Consider the following 17,937-nt stretch of genomic DNA (forward strand, 5'->3'; position numbering starts at 1 on the left):
GACTTAAGAGATACGTCTCAAGAGCGGCTCGTTTTCGAGAGCGTTGAACGAAATTATTGACCGTATTTACCATTAAGAACTGTACTATCAGATTAAAAAGTAAAAGAATATTTCAAACATTCTAATAAACTAAATCATAAAAAAATCCAGTGATCGAAAACATTTCCAAAAATATCAATATATCGTATTTAAAATTTCCAGCGATTGCAAACATTTGGTCCACATGGCCTTAATTAGTCACCGAGGATAACTCAGCGCTTACATAACCGGCTTTGGAAACGTCTGTTGGGAAATGTGCAAGTAGAAATTCACCGAAGGTCGTTGTGGTGTAACGTACTGTAACCCAGTGTTTGATGGCGATTTAACTTTCGGCCTAGTGAACGATTTTAAGATGCATTATGTAATTTCTAAATAATTTGTTGCTTTAACTTTAAAAACAGCCCAAAAAGTATACGCACATATGTTCATTTAAAACTAAGTAGTAGTAACCAATTCATCTTTATTTTCAAATATGATAGAGCTGCTGTCCAGTATTTTGTGTCTATCCCGGTGGGTCAGGCTAACCTGGATGACACCACTATCTTTCAGAAATCAGAAATGACATTAACAGGTATTGTTGCGTACGTATTCCGTTCGATTAAAAATCGCTTAAAAAATGAGGTAATTTGAGGTATCATTGCATAATATTGAGAATTAATATTTCATGACGACGTTGACTGCGAAGCAATAAATTATAAAAAGTTCTGAGTGGTGTGTAAAAACTAAAAACTTATAGCCGTCTCTAATGTGCAGAGCTAGGTCACTAGGAGTTTTAGTTGATATTGTTGTAAATAGGGTTTATATAGTTCTCGGGAATAGGCCCGGCGTTTGCCTGATATTTTCCTTCTCTCCGGGTAGCTTAAAGCAGGATCGTAAAGCCGGTGACTCCAATATGCGTCCAGGCAACCCTTCTGGCTGCGCAATACTTGTAAACGATGCATTTTATCCCCCGTACCAAAAAAACGTAAAACTTTTCAAGAAAAAATAATATCTGACTCCCCTTATGTAACAAAAAAACGTAAAACTTTTCAAGAAAAAATAATATCTGACTCCCCTTATGTAACAAAAAAACATAATTAAAAGATTTAATTGTAAGCGTGCAATAGTATTTCACGAGGGCTACATACGTGTTGTTTAAACAAGCTGTAGACGCTTTTTATACTACCAGCAATCTATACCTTTTGTAGCATACATATGCAAGTACATAGTTCCAGAATGCGCCACGTTACTGCGCATATTAGTTGCGACCGGGAGCGTCATCACCTCGTTAAAAAACATGTATAGTACACAAGACATCTTTTATCATTGTAATTTGTTTTGAGGTTAAGTTCAAATTCTACGTTAAGTTTAAAAAATGTCAATAACCACATCCGCCTATACCTCGTTAAGTATTCACGGTGAGAGTGTAACAGCAGTCGCCGACAAAGAGCCATCTCAGCTGTTTATACTGTGCACGTGGTTTGTATGCAAATGACCTGTTTTGGGGCATTTAGCGAATATCACGTGAAATATGCTTGAAAGTACGCTGTTCATGACCTCATATGGACTTTGTTTAGAATTTAAGTTTAACAAATATTTGGAGTGGAGACCGCGTCGTGGCAAACGAAGCGTGGGACGCCTTCTAGCCAGATGGCAGGACGACTTGCGCAAGAGGGCCGGCAGCGACTGGATGCATAAAGCAGCAGACCGGGCTCTGTGGCGTGCCTTGGGAGAGGCCTATGGCCAGCAGTGGCCTGCAACGGGCTGATGATGATGATGAAATATTTGGATAAAAAATAATTATTGGTTATGACGATATTAGAAATCTGTAAAAGGATTTTTTCGCGCTAACAAGTCTCCTCTTAAAATATTCCAATATTATAGAAGCCACGTCATAAGCATGATGATGTAGAATGTAAATAAGGACATAGAAACTATATAACTATCTCACGATGATAAAGCACCTAATTGTCAGTCTGGTGTAGTGGCAGCATATATACTTAAGCTATTAAGACAAGGCTGACGAATTATTTTATCAATTGTCAGGTAAAGATTCAAGCATAAATATGAAAACAGTTTAATTGACTAGGATATGATTTTATATCAGTTCTGAGGACAAGCTCATCCCCTATCAGTAAACAATCTCCACGAACCGTAGGTCACGTACAGATATGAGTTAAGATTTGTGTGTGTGTATAAATACATAGCGTTTACGAAAAATCTACCACGATGAAGTTAAACAATGCCCAACACGTCTATTTGTTGGACAAACATTTCGTGATGTACGTTTACTTAGTTCTTATTTATTTATAATATTTTTATTATCCACTAGCTATAGTTGCGACTTCGTCTGCGCGGAATTCTTTTTGCATTTCATATTTACCGATGTAATTAAAAATGTAGAGACGAGTATCTGCTCTATTAAATAGGGTCAGGAAATCTGGCATCAAAATCCAATTAGCCGTTTTATGTGATGTACAAACAAACTGAAGACATACTCGAATGTTATTATTGTGTAGTTTACACAAAACAATCTTTCGGAATGTACTGAGATAACAGGATGTGATTAATTCATTTAAATAAGGAACATGCCTTGCTTATTGTCTTGTTTAATAAAGACGCAATACATGACGCTCGACAAGTTTGGAAACATCGTGTTATGGTGTATGTAACGTGTATGATGCAAGGTATTTTGTAATGCAGTGGTGTCCAATATGTTTGTATATCGAATATTCTATAGAAATACTGCCGTTTCCAATAAACGAACTCAATATATTTTCCAATACATTGCGGGCTTTTTTGTCATTCTCACATATGACTTACTTTGATTGGCGCATTCTCGGGATTGGATCTAAGGTTAAGATTGGGATCGTTCATTAAAACGGCCGATAGACATGCCTTCCTATGCAGTTATTAAGTAAAGCAGTAATTAAGTTACTATTAAAACTAAGAAAAAGCCATCGTGCGGCAATTATTTATCTTTTCCATTATTTGGAATCACTCTTATAGAAAAGAGAGTATTGGCGTCGCAATTGTTTTGTTGTTTTCTACATTTATATTTCAGTTTTGTGCTGTTGCTCAATCCTTTCTTTAAATGTCTTTGAATACATCGACACTTACAATCATATCAGTAATTTAAAAGTTTATTGTTCCTATAAACTACGAAGATATCAAAATACTATATAAACAGATTAAGATTTTTTAGATTAAGATTTTGATCTTAAATCTAATAACAATTATATATTTAATGTGGTAGTTGAACTAAATCTGATAATAATATCTTAGATGTGATCCTAATTTATTAAAGTAATACCTACCTGTTAGTATATTAAATGTTTAATAACCAAAACAAGAAAGAATAAACGTTCGCCGGTCGGTTTGCGAAAGCGAATGTTAAATATTGCGTAAATAGCATTCGCTTTTGTGAATTGCAAAATTTTGAATGTGGAATGTATTGATAAACCAGTCCTCGCCTTTCTTAATTTAAATTAGTTTATTGTAGTCAATGAACGGATCGCAACGGACTCGCGGCACTAGATTTTGACGTAAATAATTTCCATAATAGTAAAAAAGTGTCTATTTTTATTACTTAGATATCACTAATCAACATACTTTATGAATTCGATGTCAGAAAATATGACTGTTCTAAACACGAGAAACTTTAAAGGCGCATTTTTTACCCTTAGAAATCTCATTGACCATACAATACGTATGGCATCAGTTGTCCACATACAATTCACGCAGAGAGAATTACGTACAGATTGTCTGCACTACTTACTAACTTGAAGATGGTTCAACGATTCAAGAATTATGTATTAATACGCATGTTTATTTTTACTCTAAAAACTTGCACACTACAAGGATTTTTTATAGTAGTTAAATAAAACAGGCGAGTACCTATAGCATCCTTAGCAGTAACAACAGCAACTTCTTGCTTACCACGTCACATAGTAGAAAGTTGTTCTAAATTCAGGGTTCTTGGCTCGATTACATGTAATAAATAAACCACTTACTGACATACACTAGGACTTATAACGTACGTGACTAGAATAATTTGAAATTAGAATGAAAAAAAAAACACCTGGATTTGGGGCAGATGTTTGTCTTTATTCAGACGTCATTCGTCCCAAAATGCAGGTGGTTGATGGTGAATAACCAAATTCAAAAAAGGAACGAATGAAAGGTGTCTACGACTTAGGAAACTGGCACAGCTGGGATAAAAAATATTTGTTTAATCATAAGCTTTACGGACTCCCAGACATTTAATTATAATACATTCGTTTTGAAATAAGTTAGTATTTTTCAATTAACGATTAATCTAAATCATCAATCCGATTCTGAGAATGAATTAATCAAAATAAGTCATTTGAACACATGTTAAAAATATTTTGTTCTGATTAATCCATCTTTGAAATAGATCGAAGAAATGATTGAGATCATTTATTGAAAATGGCGGATATAGTGCATTTATGATACTAAGTTAAGAGTTAACTTTGTTTTTTTTTGTTTTGATTAAATACAAGAGCAATTTATTTGCCTATGTAATAACGAATTTGAAATGAAAAACCTGGTTAGTAATTATTTTTGACCGACTAAGTCTATGTACAATTATAATACTATACAAAAAACGGGATGAATTGCCAAGTTTATTAGAGGCTGTTAGGGCTTTAAAAATTAAAGATTCACGTATATTTCTTACGATATATTATGCTGCAAGAAGTGTTTTGTTTATGATTTACAATAATTCTGTTTAGGATCTAAATAGTAATAGATTTCAGGATATAGGGTCCAAACTGTGTCAATTTATTTACGAAAATAAACAGAGCAAGACTAGTAGTAAACCAACAAAAAATACAAAACGGACCGGATACAAAGGTATCTGCCGCTGCGCTTGCGCAACACTCGATGTGGGCCGCTAGATGATAACTAAAAAGAAAAAACATTGTTTACTTGCACAACAATATTTTTTACCGTTCCGTTAAGTATAACACTCGTTACAATGAAATCGAGATTGCAATTCTGCGTGCTGTATTGCTTAGAGAACTGTGTTAAGTAAATAAAATTTAGTTTTTGTTGTATGGCAAAGTTGAACGACGTATTTTTGTAGTTTAAGAGACCGAAGCAATGAAAATATTGTTACGATATTTTTTACTGGAATTTATGGTAAGGTCTATAAACCCGACTTCAACTAAATCCAAATTCGACTTTAATAAGTTAACACCTATCAACGAAAATAAGAACTCTAACTAAACTCGAAAGAAGTCGATGCGCGCCCAATTAGAACATAGCTTTCAATATTATAGAGGTCTATTGTGTTATTTGTAAAAATAAAACTTTGTATAAGGGTCTGACATTCTCTCTTTATTATAACTTTTTTGAATAAATAAACTGATAAACCAGAGCAAGATGACCAAAATGAATGTTAATAGTTCTTGCAAAGCATGTGATTAGTTTCTGTAAAATCTGAAAATGTATAAGAATGACTTGTCGCTACGATCCGTCATTCTCATACATATTTTATTTTATATTAGCGTAAACGATTGTAGAAAGGAGTTTGGGCTAAAGCAAAGTAAGGATTAGGAATAACAAATTAATTACTTATGTGTGGAGTATAAAAACATAAATGGGTATGCATAAAAAATCATATTAATTTTTTTATGACGCAAATATTTTATAATAAGAATCAAATTGGCTTTGTCATTTCTCCATCGTTTATTCGCAAGATAAAACCACATTGTTTAACTCATTATTTTACCATTTAGTGTAAATGTTATATTATAATACTCACTTATTAGCCAGCCCTAGTTTGTCTCAAAATGATGTGATCATAAAAAATATAAGGCAAATGTGCAATTTGAATTATTAAGAAATTTGATACACAGTTTTTATTCTCTAAGTTCTCATGATTCCAAAATAGTGCATGTAAATGAGACGTGGATAGTTATTTTGATTCTAACATTTGATTACATTCGTGTTTCGTCAAACGTTTAATTGCATAAAGGTGCTCGGGTAGGATTTCGTAATATACTGTTTGTTTTTTTGCTGCACATATTACGTACGACAGATCTTTCGTAAAGATACGAATTTTACCGTAGTGACAGGTTTAATGGAATGACTGGTGTTGGTGTAAAGTCAATTTGGTGCCTCCAGACATGCATATCGATAGAGAATGTAAAATATTTTTGAATAAGGTTAGAAGGTTTTATTTAACCGATTTTTGCGGCTCTAGATAATTACACCCTTGAGCAATTATTTCAAATCAAGTTCACGTATTTTTAAGCCATTGAGGAGTGAGATTAGCGAGTCTTTAAACACCCGCAATAAAATAAAATAAAAGTTAGGTAACATATTTATCTATACTTCTATACTATTATATAAAGCTGAACAATTTTTTTTTGTTTGTTTGAACGCCCTAATCTCAGACACAACTGGTTCGAATTGAACATTTCTTTCAGTGTTGAATAGACCATTTATCGAGAAAGGCTATAGGCTCTATAACATCACGCTATGATCAATAGAAGCGGAGCATCAATGAAAATGTTGTAAAATCGGAGAAAATTTATTCCTTTGAGAGCTTTGGTTACGTGCGCTGCGTAAACGGTAAAAGTTACGCAATAAGTATGTTTGACGGAATTATTCCTCTTAATAGAATATAAATTTTTGAGACATTTTATTGATAAAAATCGGTGTAGCATTGCAAACTTTGTCAATAAGGTAACATCAGCATTGAATATATTAGCACTTTTACTTTTTCTGATGGTCAATATTGTTTTCTATTATAAAAGCGAAATTTGAAAGCGCTATATAAGTTATCTTGGACAGTTTTCGTGCTATGACAAGCTGTAAATCCAATATCTGCACCATTGAATTTTTTAATCAGCTAATGTTTCCGATCTGTGTGGTATCAAATTATTTTAAAATTCCCGAAGGTCAGACCATGTATCGTAGACCAGTTTGGAGCTTAAGATATCATCTATAAAATTGGATCAGTTAATATGGATGTGTCTCTGTCGTTATTCCCGTGTGAATAAGCTTGTACAAAATATGTGATTACGTACTGCTAAATTCAAACATTATATAGGTAATTCGAAATTCTGAAAAAACATATTTTATAATTTTAATAAGTGAAAATGCACTTACTCTTAAGAGCCCAAAGCTCTTTTTCCGTTAGCCCATTGACATATTCATTCAAATCGTCCCTGCAGTCTCCGCTCAGACCACTCTGGATGTCCTTCCACTGCTTCATTAGGATCTCTGCATCGAACACTCGCAGCATGCTTTCGATCCCCATCAAGGTGGTGTTGTTACTGTCCCGCTTCAACACCAGCCGGGACTCGTTCACTGTGTCCCGTATCGAGTCGTTCAGCTTGCCCAGCACGTCTTTGTTCGGTTTCGAAGTGGTTTTCTCAATTTGTTTCGTCGTCTTCACTATATACTGCACGTTGTGAGATTTCTCGGTAGTCGACAGCTTTCGTTCAGTCTCCACATTGCCAAAATCTGCGAAGGAGAGCCCGTCGTCGTCCGCGAAAACGTCGAACGACCCTTCAGTGCTAGATTTGTCTCGGCTCGGCGATGGTACCATAGAGCCACTGAGGGCCGACGTCAAAGGGCTCTCATCGATCCCGCCCTTAACGGAACCTTTTTTAATATTCTGAAACGCGTCGATCAAAGCGCTCCGAAGCTTCTCCTCGCGGGCGGTCTCCTTCTTATCGCTATCAAGTTCGGCACAATATACTAAAACTAACGCACTCAACAATATAAGCACTGTACGTGACATTTTCGAAATGTTAATATATTTTTGTTATAAAATCACACGCACATACTGGCACATGTGTATCGGAGTGGGCAGGCGTTAGAGGTGCGCGCGCGGCGGCATAGTCGTGGTGACTGAGCGGGCCCGGCGGAGGCTGTGACATAACGCCGTTGCCGTGTTACGGCGGCACTTTCACTGTTGGCGAGGGTCTGACGGGCCGCCGCGCCGTGCCGCCGTGCCGCGAGGGGCTCGGGCCACGCGCGCCTCATCCTTCTAGGGCGACGGCATTTGGGTTAGCCAGTGCCATTATGTTTTTAAAGTAATAAACTGATTGGTAGTTATGTTGCTTTATTCAGTTCTTTGTACCTATTTAAAAATATATTTGTATTGTCGCAACATTGAAGTTTAAAATGACTGAGATGTTTAAAAAAGCACTTTGTTTTCGGAGTGGAATTATGAAGTAAAAACTAAAATAATATGTAAATTCTTAATTGTCACCAACTCTTGATTGTCATCGTTTTAAAAGATGAATACGTGAGCTAAGAAACCCAGCTGCGATCTCCTGCACGAGATTTTGTTACAAAAAATAATAAATTATCGAATGCTGGAATTTGTAGATGATATGGTGGTAGGGTTCTTTCCACGTAATGGGTGCAAAGATAAGCTTCTCGAACCGAGCCCCTACTTTTTGAATGGTTTAAACTATAGGTAGAATTTATACATGAAACCCATTTTGTTCATTAGAAGTTCTTATAATTTGCCTTTATATAATGATCTTCGTCGAGAGATTTGTCCTTGTGTAAAATAAACGATAAAGCTGAACTGGTTCCTCCATATTCTTCAAACACAATACGGCGAGTTATTACATATGTTTTTGTATAGTTAAAAGTTGGTCATTTATATAAATTTTATTAATTTTGTACAAAATATTAGCATTTCGAAATGCTTGGGCAACATTTGAAATATTTTGTTTGTTTGAATGGCGCACGACGTTTTCAAATGACCAAACACGCGACACGTTGTATTTATGTAATTTGATTACGTGCTTGTAATTTACAAACGACATACTTTTGCTAAATTACTCTGCTTTGAAATATTTACAAACTTTAAAATTATTGCGGCCGAAGTTAATTGCGTCTTACTATTTATTTATGATTTTGTAGGGAAATGAAACAACCGGGCATAATTTTGTCATTGCGAAAAAAAAAGTCCTATAGTTAATGCCCTGAACAGATCGCAAGATGTAATAAAATAGGTCATAAGTGCCATTGTTTCTTCCTACTAATATTATAATATTGAACGAATTTCTAAAATGAACGTAATTTTATTATATTTAAGGATATATTTACTTTCTTTCTTGTACAGTTCATGAGCAGATAATCTCTATAATCCATGTATAATAATTATCACGTATTCTCGTATTAGTAAACATGGCGGGTAGTGTGAAGAAATCGGATTACGCGACTCTTTTCGGTGTGCATTTTGTGCCAAAATAATATGGAGTTCCGTAATCAATTTGGTATTTACTAGTAATTAGTATTTTCTTATTGCCACATGTTTGTCATACGAATGTATCGTGTAATATCTATTAGGAAATGTAAAGCTTTTACCACACTGTCGAATTGCGGGCGAATTCACAAAGGAGCGTAGGCGCAGCGAAGTGCGGACACGTCTACGCTTTACCGACGTCATTGTAAACTCTCGTACAATCCTTTACTGAAATCGATTATCATAAGTGTGTATCTTCACGTAAGTATCTTTGAGTCAAATGTAACAACTTCTAAAATGTGGGTCACATTGCCATGTCAGAATAAAATTTTCATTGGTTTGCAAAATAACTCCTAAACACTCTTCCAATCTTGCCTTTCGTTCGAGTAAGAACTTTCATCTAGGTTACGAGTGACAAGAACTAAATAATAAGATTTCATACACTTACATAATTTCATGATTTATTACAAAATATTTTTTTATCCTGGTAAATATAATACGATAAATGCAAATCATTCATGATGCATGATCTTTTCTAAATAAGACTATTGTTCGTATTAGATGTGTTAATGTTATGATCAATATTATTATAGTGAACAGAATCAGCATGACTCGCGTATTTTTTTTATTTCATAGTATTTATTAAATTTTATAGTCATTGCCTTATTGGTTCCGTATCTTTAAGGAATAAGGATCATCTGTATTTTTTTCCGCCGGGGTGACACTTCTAATACTTATTTGATCTGTATTTTTTAATTTGTATAACTGTAATACTTATAGTATTGGCATTAAAGATAACATTGGCAGAATTGTCGTAAAACAATATAGTTAATTACAACAAATTGGAACTTAAATTCAATTAGTATATGTATTGATAAATATTAAAATCTTTCTATAAGATACGGTTTGCTAATATATTTACTTATTTATTGATAGATAAAAGTCTTTTATATTTGCTGTTACTACTAGACATTGGCGAAATTAATGATAAGCGGTGGAAGCCATCATATATAAAAAAAGAAGAATTAGTATGTAATTAACAAGTGAATGCGATGGCACTGGACTCACCGCTTATTACAAAATTAAACCTAACAATGATATGCTAATTGTACCTTTACTAAAGATATGTATGTTACACGGGCTTCAGTGTGCTCTAAATTGAAGACAACAGTGGTTGCATAGTGCCGCTTGTCAGCAGAAATAGATGTCTCTAGTGTGTAGTTATATGTAAAATAACGTGTGGGTACACGTTATTTCACATATAACTTACCGATTAGTAAATTTGGTATTACACTTTTGTAGTTATTATTTGTTATAAATATTTATAAATTTAATTTATATACGTATAATAAAACAGTTTAACCCGATGCGTCTGTAAATATACAGATTTCAATAAAAATAAAAGTAATATAAAAGAAAGGGATCCGTAAAAAGTAATCGAACTCAAATCAGAGATGCTTAAAATTATTTTGTATTTTTCTGTTTGTTTTTTAGCATACATTTGAAATACTATTTAACGGTTTTTTATGTATTTTTAACAGCTTCACAAAGTGTAATAAGGAGCAGTATACGAGTATAGGCTTTGTTTAGTTAAAGTCGGATAACGGAAAAAAAGGTAAAAATTACAATACCATGGCAAGAGATTTATCTAAGTCCACGTAGCTATATGAAATTGCAGACACAGCTAGTACATAAGTAATAATAGAGACATCTGTTAGTAGGCGGAAGCAGAAGATCAGATTTTAACTAACAGTTGTCACGCCAGGTTCTACTCAATGCACCTACAACTGCATAATAGTAAAAGGTAATACAAGCAGAGTAACATTAATAACTCTGCATAACGATTATGTAAATTAAGTAACAGTAGCTACCACAGAAACTGAGACGCTCAAGGGTCAGCACAGACCTGGCGAAAACTACGCACAGTATTTGTATTAATGATTTCTATTAGATAAATATTAGTATTTGGTACTCAATAACGGGGCTAGGGTCATATTGAAAATTTTGAGTTTTTAGGAGGAATTAAGTGGGTGAACATTGGTGTGGGAGCGCAGTGCCTCGAGGTTACGACAAAGCTCCTAGGAATGAAAAAATTGGGCTAGAAACTATGCGCGCATTTATATTTCAGCTTCTATAAAAAAAAGAAAATGAAAACGAAGGCGTTGTTACCATATACGTTAGTAAAGCATAGATTTTAAAATATTTTGTACTTTAAAGGTCTGAGTACTCTTAGGTATGGGTGGGTAACTTGGTAATGTTTAAGGAAAGTATTTTACTATCAAGTAAGCGGCACTGTTCATACTCTAATGTAAAGAGAAATCAAAGATATGGACATCTCAGCTGTTCTGGTAGGTGTGCGCCGACCCTAACATTACAGCACTGCTTTCCCCGCACGCGCCGTTCCGTAGTTACACTTCCGATAGTATTTGTTGCATGTAACTTATAGCGATGCGTGTCACTAGTTCAATCGTATTGTAGGAAGGAATAGTGGTTGCTTGCCGAATTTATGATACCATTGCTAGTAATCGAGTTGAATTCATGTGCTGTAAGACTTTGCATCTTACCATAGATGATGATTCTAGGTCAACAGGAAATAGTACTCTGTAGGATTAGATTCCCTTGTGTAATCGCAAAATATGTGACACAAAGGGTCATAACTTATGATCGCGTTGATTTACAAGATTGATTTTTACACATCTGAAAGAGACCATAGACCCAAGTTTTTATTAAACTTGATACCTCTACGCGTTCCTGAGAGAAAGAATCTTGAAAGACAACAAAGAAATAATGTGATACATTTCAAAAACTGTAAAGTTCGTAGATTTCCTTACGATGACTTTCTTCACCGTGACAACAATAAACGCACAAATTATTTTAAAATCTATCTCTGTCTCTCTCTGCCGTTAGTGTAGTTCTTCTTTTTGACTTATTTAGACTTGTATGTACAAAAAGACCTAAAATGAAGTGGGTGACTGTTATATAAACTAACTACTACGAACGGCGCGTATTGTTGTTCTTGTCAAGCAGCTGGCAGAGAGCTGGCCTGGTTTACATAGTTTTTGTGTGTTACGTTACTGATCATTACAGTAAATAACTTTGGCTTCAAAATGAATTCACCAATTATCTTATAAGTGGAAGATGTTAATTGAAGTATTGTTGAAATTGTATTTGAGAAAAAAAACAAATTAATATTTTAAAAGAACGGTACATGCGAATTTTATTACTATAGATGTAGTGAAATAAATAGATCTACGGTAACTATATCCTAGCGTGTAACATATATATTAAAATATAATACAAACACATGGTTTAAGTACAAAAATATTATGTAACAGAGAAATATTAAAAGGTGAAATCGTTGTTCTATCATAATAACTCTGGCTAGAACGCATTAGTGGTAAAGACCGTCCAGTAACATTAACCTTAATCATTGAAAAAAAAATCAGTACACAATTTTTTATCTAGATTACAGTCGGTAAAAAATATTTTACGTGATGTGGCGCCATTTCTGAAATAAATCACACAGTTATAACGTGAGGGTTCGAGTGTTAATCACTGGTTTCATAATCGCCATTGTTCTGGTTCTACACGCGCGGGCATCATACAATATTCTTCCGCGATACTAATCGCAAATGTATTTATGGTTTTCAGAAATGCTATTTAAAGTAATATAACCTTTTACTATTGTTTGCTTTTCTCCACTAGAAAGTCAACCTAAAAACTTTGCCAAGTTGTTACTGCAAAATACATGAAACGGTAACTTAAGTTGACCCCAGATTGGATCTAAAGGTGGAAGAAGTTTAGTTACGTTTAAGTCAGGTTATGATGAACTTATTATAAGTTATAATTTACATAACGTCACGCTTATTAACCTTTGTTAAAGATAGACAGAGGTGTAACGCATCTACATTTTATCAGGTATGTAGGTTATGTGAATTTACTCGTATATGTAATAACTACAATTATTGGATGCTTTATTGAACTTTCTTTTTACGCATACTAAGTAAGGTGATATACACATAAAACCTAGCACAATAGAAGTGAATGATACCACGCCACCGTCCCATGACGCGTGTGATCGAGCATAAGGAAGCAGGTGAGAACTGTGATATAACTTAGTGCAGAATGTATGTCAATTAGGTCTAAATATTTTGTTTTAAATGACGAACGAGGCGCTTGACTGGTGGTATTGGATAGGGCTATTCACATTTATAGTGAAAATTCCACACACACACACTCACGCCTTTTATCTCTGAAGAGATCCACAGAGGCGTAACAGATGGATCTTGTATGGACTCCGGTATGGATCCGTCTGCCGTTAGTGTGTGGCGCCTCCCGGGTTGAATGACAGCGTGGAAGGCAACGGTATGGGTCTGTCCATCGTTAGTGTGTGGTGCCTCCCGAGATTAATGACAGCGTGGAAAGTAAGCCTTATGCTGCCGTTGACGCTGAGAGCATCCTTTGGTGTGCGGGGGCTTCTAACCATCTTCCAACAAAAGGAGCCGAGTTGCACTGTATTAGGCGCAGGGGCGACTGCCGACAACTAACACATTACCGTCGGAGAAAGCTCGCAGACGTCCCTACTGCGCCGAAGAAGGTCACCGCAAAGGTTTGGTTGGAATGCCTTGCGTTGAGTGTATTAAGTGTTAGGGTCTCAGCACCGGCGGTCGCCCGATGGTACAATTAAATTCAAGCGGCTCAAAGCCGGGTCGTAAGGCACCCTAACATAACCGCCCAGTCGCCCTACGCGAAGACTGGGCAGTAGTGGTAAGTAACTGACTTCGCGAAACAAAAAAGAGGAGCAGTTAGTGCACCTACATTTTGCCTAACTTATTTTCCTTAATGATATAATAGGAGGCCAACCTATTGTTATATCGTCCATAAATTCTAACCTTGGGCAACTTAGGTGTATTTTTACAAATTTAATATTTATACAAACGCCTGTCATAGGAATCGTACTTCGATCTCTGCAATTTACAGACCTAGTGCCTAAGCTGCCACCACGCACCATTGCAACGATAAGTTGTTAAACCTTATAACGTTTAGTAATTACTCTTAACAAGGAGATTACTCAGTGTTTATATAATGCTGTTTGTAATTGTGTAGATAACTTACATATAAACGTTTGCATGCGAGGGAACTGCGATATGGTATAAGGATTTCTCATGGTTACAGAAATATTCGATATTACCATTCCCGCTATGACTGTGAAGTCTGTAAAGTCTTCGAAACGTCGCGTCGGGAATAAAAATTAAACAAATTATCGCAGAATAACCATTAAGAAGTTATATTTCAACACTACCACTTAGTACTTAGATTTTATATTAGTTTATTTATTATAATAGTTATTTTTCGGAGAAAGCATAAAGGACCGTGGGATTGCAGACAGTTCATTGAAACGACAACAATGGCGTCTCTCAAGGTGACATGCAGCTGACATCTTAATTTTAGTGTACACAATGCCGTCAAAAATTTGCTTACTTTATTTTATTGACATGAGTTTTCATTGTTATTGGTACTTGGATTTTGAGACTGTCTCGGTGGCGTAATTGTATTGCGCGCGCGATACCATACCGCTCCGAGGTCCGTGAGTTCAAATTCCGGAGCAGGAAGTGATATTGGATTTTTCCGTAGACTATAAGCCCGGAGTCTGGTATTAGTACCCGCTGCGACGATTGGTTCCTTTCTATCACATCATGGGACGGAACACACTTGGCGAAAAGTGAGTGTCCGGGTTGTTGTACCTCTGCCTACCCCTTCGGTGATAAAGGCGTGATATGTGTGTTGATCACCTATAAACTTTCTTTAAACATTAATTAGTTGTGTGAGACGAAGTCCCAAGACTGGGCTACATAGTGTACTTATATATTGAAATTTTCATTTAAAAAAAACCTGTGTAATAAAATGTACCACGTACAATGATGTTCCGGTTTTGAGAATCCCAAGGCACTCAGATTTATGAGAATTATCGAACGAGTTAATTTGTCAAGGTGAGCACAGTGCAGTTAGTTGGTACATACATATATACCTTTAAGTTTAAATATTGCTGTTTTTAAAGGCTTATGGTGTATACTATCAAGCGAGCTACCGAGCAGCTCGTTTCAGGTTTAAAATTGAACTACATATATCAATATATAATGACAGTAAACGACCCAGGAGCCCGCCAGTGTCCAAACATATTGTAAGTAGATGGTATGGTGAAAACTCACCACTGTATTATCTACGGTTGAGTGGTTTGCGAGTTTGCAATTTTCTCGTTGAGTAGGCGCTGCGGGCGCTGTTTTGTTAACTTCATTCTAAATGTCCCCTACTAAAGCTCTTTTATAGTTCAGTGAGTCATCGACATTGTTATACTATTAATTATATTCTGAGTTTAGATTTAACACGGGCAGAATCTGTGCTAGATTAAAAGGCATTTCATACCTAATATGGACTGAAGAGGTACAAGTATATATTTAACATATTTTTATTACAATCTTCTACATAAGCATATGATGTAACGTAATATTGGATTGAAAAAGAATATCTCTTGCGAAGATTGATGATCAAACATGTTTTGGATGGATTGGTAGTGTTCTTAATTTTATTTATGTTTCCAAAACATCTTAAATATACCGTAGTCGCATGCTGCTGTATTCGAGAGGTACAAATTTCATAACTAAAGATATTATTACTCGCAGATACCTAATTACACTCGTTACTAATCTAGCGGCATGCGACCTCGGTTACTTTTTGTAGCCTGGATATTATTATACTTTTTGTAAGTTATAGCTTGATACAAGATTATTTTCTTTTATTTTTTCTCATTCATTTCTTTTATTTTTTTCATTATGTTGTAAGCTGTGACAAATAAATGTGTATCAAATAAATATTATTTATTTATTTTTTACGTTTTTATTACTTTCCTTTCATTGCACAGCCACACTGGGTTCTGTTTCATTGTTTATGTACAGATTTAAATGTCATTATTGCGTAAAACTATCGAAAACCGATAGTTGCGTCGTTCAGGTGAATTTACGCTACAAATAGTACAGGAAATATCCGCACTATGATTTGTTTGTGGCGAACGACCATTGATCCCCTTCCTCGTCTTACCTTCTTTAGACTTCACTGTACGCGATCTTACACAACTCGCATTCATGAAGAACTGTTATGCGCACTTCGTAATAAAATCCTGAAGACGAGGTGTAAGGATGAGTATAAGTTTCCAATAAAGATAGCACCTGATAAGGGTAAATGCATGTTGGTTGTAACTCTGGATATTACGACGAAGTCCCGGATTTTCGGAATATTGAATTAATCATTTCCTGGATAAGAATCTTTAATCATTAGTTTTTACTCAATGGCGTGTATTAAAACTGGTTAAAGCCTGTTGGGTGCTGCTTGGTTTAAGGGTTAATTGTCCAATCTTGAGGCGTTTATAAAGTGCCATAGATATCTGTTACGTCGTTTTCAAATTATCGCGTTACGATGGGGCACCACTTACGCTTTCGTCTCAACGATAGCTATTAAAAAAATGTTTGCCATCACTATGAGAATATTTGGCCTAAGGCCGCACTACATTCTGCCACGGGCGGTTGTTTTTTGCAACTGCAAAACAGCTTAACGTACACGCATTACGCTAAAAACCGCTCTTGAGCACAGATCGAAAAAGCGCGAGCAGTAACCGCCACATGCAAGCGCATTTACTCAGTTTGGGTATTACAAAATATACGCTGTTTTATTATATTTATAACGCTTTTTTAATCACTCGCCGGGAAAATCCAGTGCGTTAAATTATGTATTAATATCTCGGGATCACAAAATGACGCGACTATATACTGCGTGGTTACTCGTAGTGCGGCCTCACAGTTAAATGTTTTAGCAAGAAAAATAATGGACGGGTGATGTAGACAGTAGGCATTTATTTGATTAGGTACTGTTTATTTAGGAGCATGGATGATAGAGCATTCCAAACAATAGGCAACTGTAGGGGATGATGAAATGAAATGATTTATTTGAAATGAAATGAAATGATTTATTTGAATCTGTAAAATGTTATACATTATTTAGATTCCGTCAATATTAACTCTACCACCAGTTCGGAAAGCAGTTTTCACCAGAGAAGAACGGGCAAGAAACTCTGGTGTTGCTCTTTTCAATCAATTTAGGGTAAAGACTACAGGATGGATGGGGCAATTGGTCAGAGCCTCGCGCTTTAGCAGGCTTTGCGCTTGTAAGGAGCAAAAGGAAAAAACCATTACCCTCCATCAGCGATCGGATAAAAAGTCTTCGCAACAATGTGCCATTCAGAGTCTCGTGTTACCTAAAGGCGCTACTGATCCCAATCATCTTGAAATCGGCGTTTATATGTATATTAAAATGACATAACAGCTTGTAACGTGTGAATAAAGAGTAACATTAACATAATGTGAGGCGAGTGGAACGGATCTATAAGTGCGCTGACCCGCTGTTGCGTCGAAACCATTTCGCACTACTTCTTGCAAAATTTAATTTTAATCATCATTATTTATGACCAATCCTGATAATAAGGAAAATGAAACATGTATTTCATTTGGTCAGAATGCAGGCTAGCAAGTAGGTCATCACTTATCGGTCCCTGTATGTAATATTTCTTTTAGTTTTACACGGTATTTTTCACTGCCTCGGTGGCGTAGTTGCGTTACGGTACGACTGCA

This window comes from Manduca sexta, chromosome 28 (genome assembly GCF_014839805.1).
Source record: "Manduca sexta isolate Smith_Timp_Sample1 chromosome 28, JHU_Msex_v1.0, whole genome shotgun sequence".
NCBI lineage: Eukaryota > Metazoa > Arthropoda > Insecta > Lepidoptera > Sphingidae > Manduca > Manduca sexta.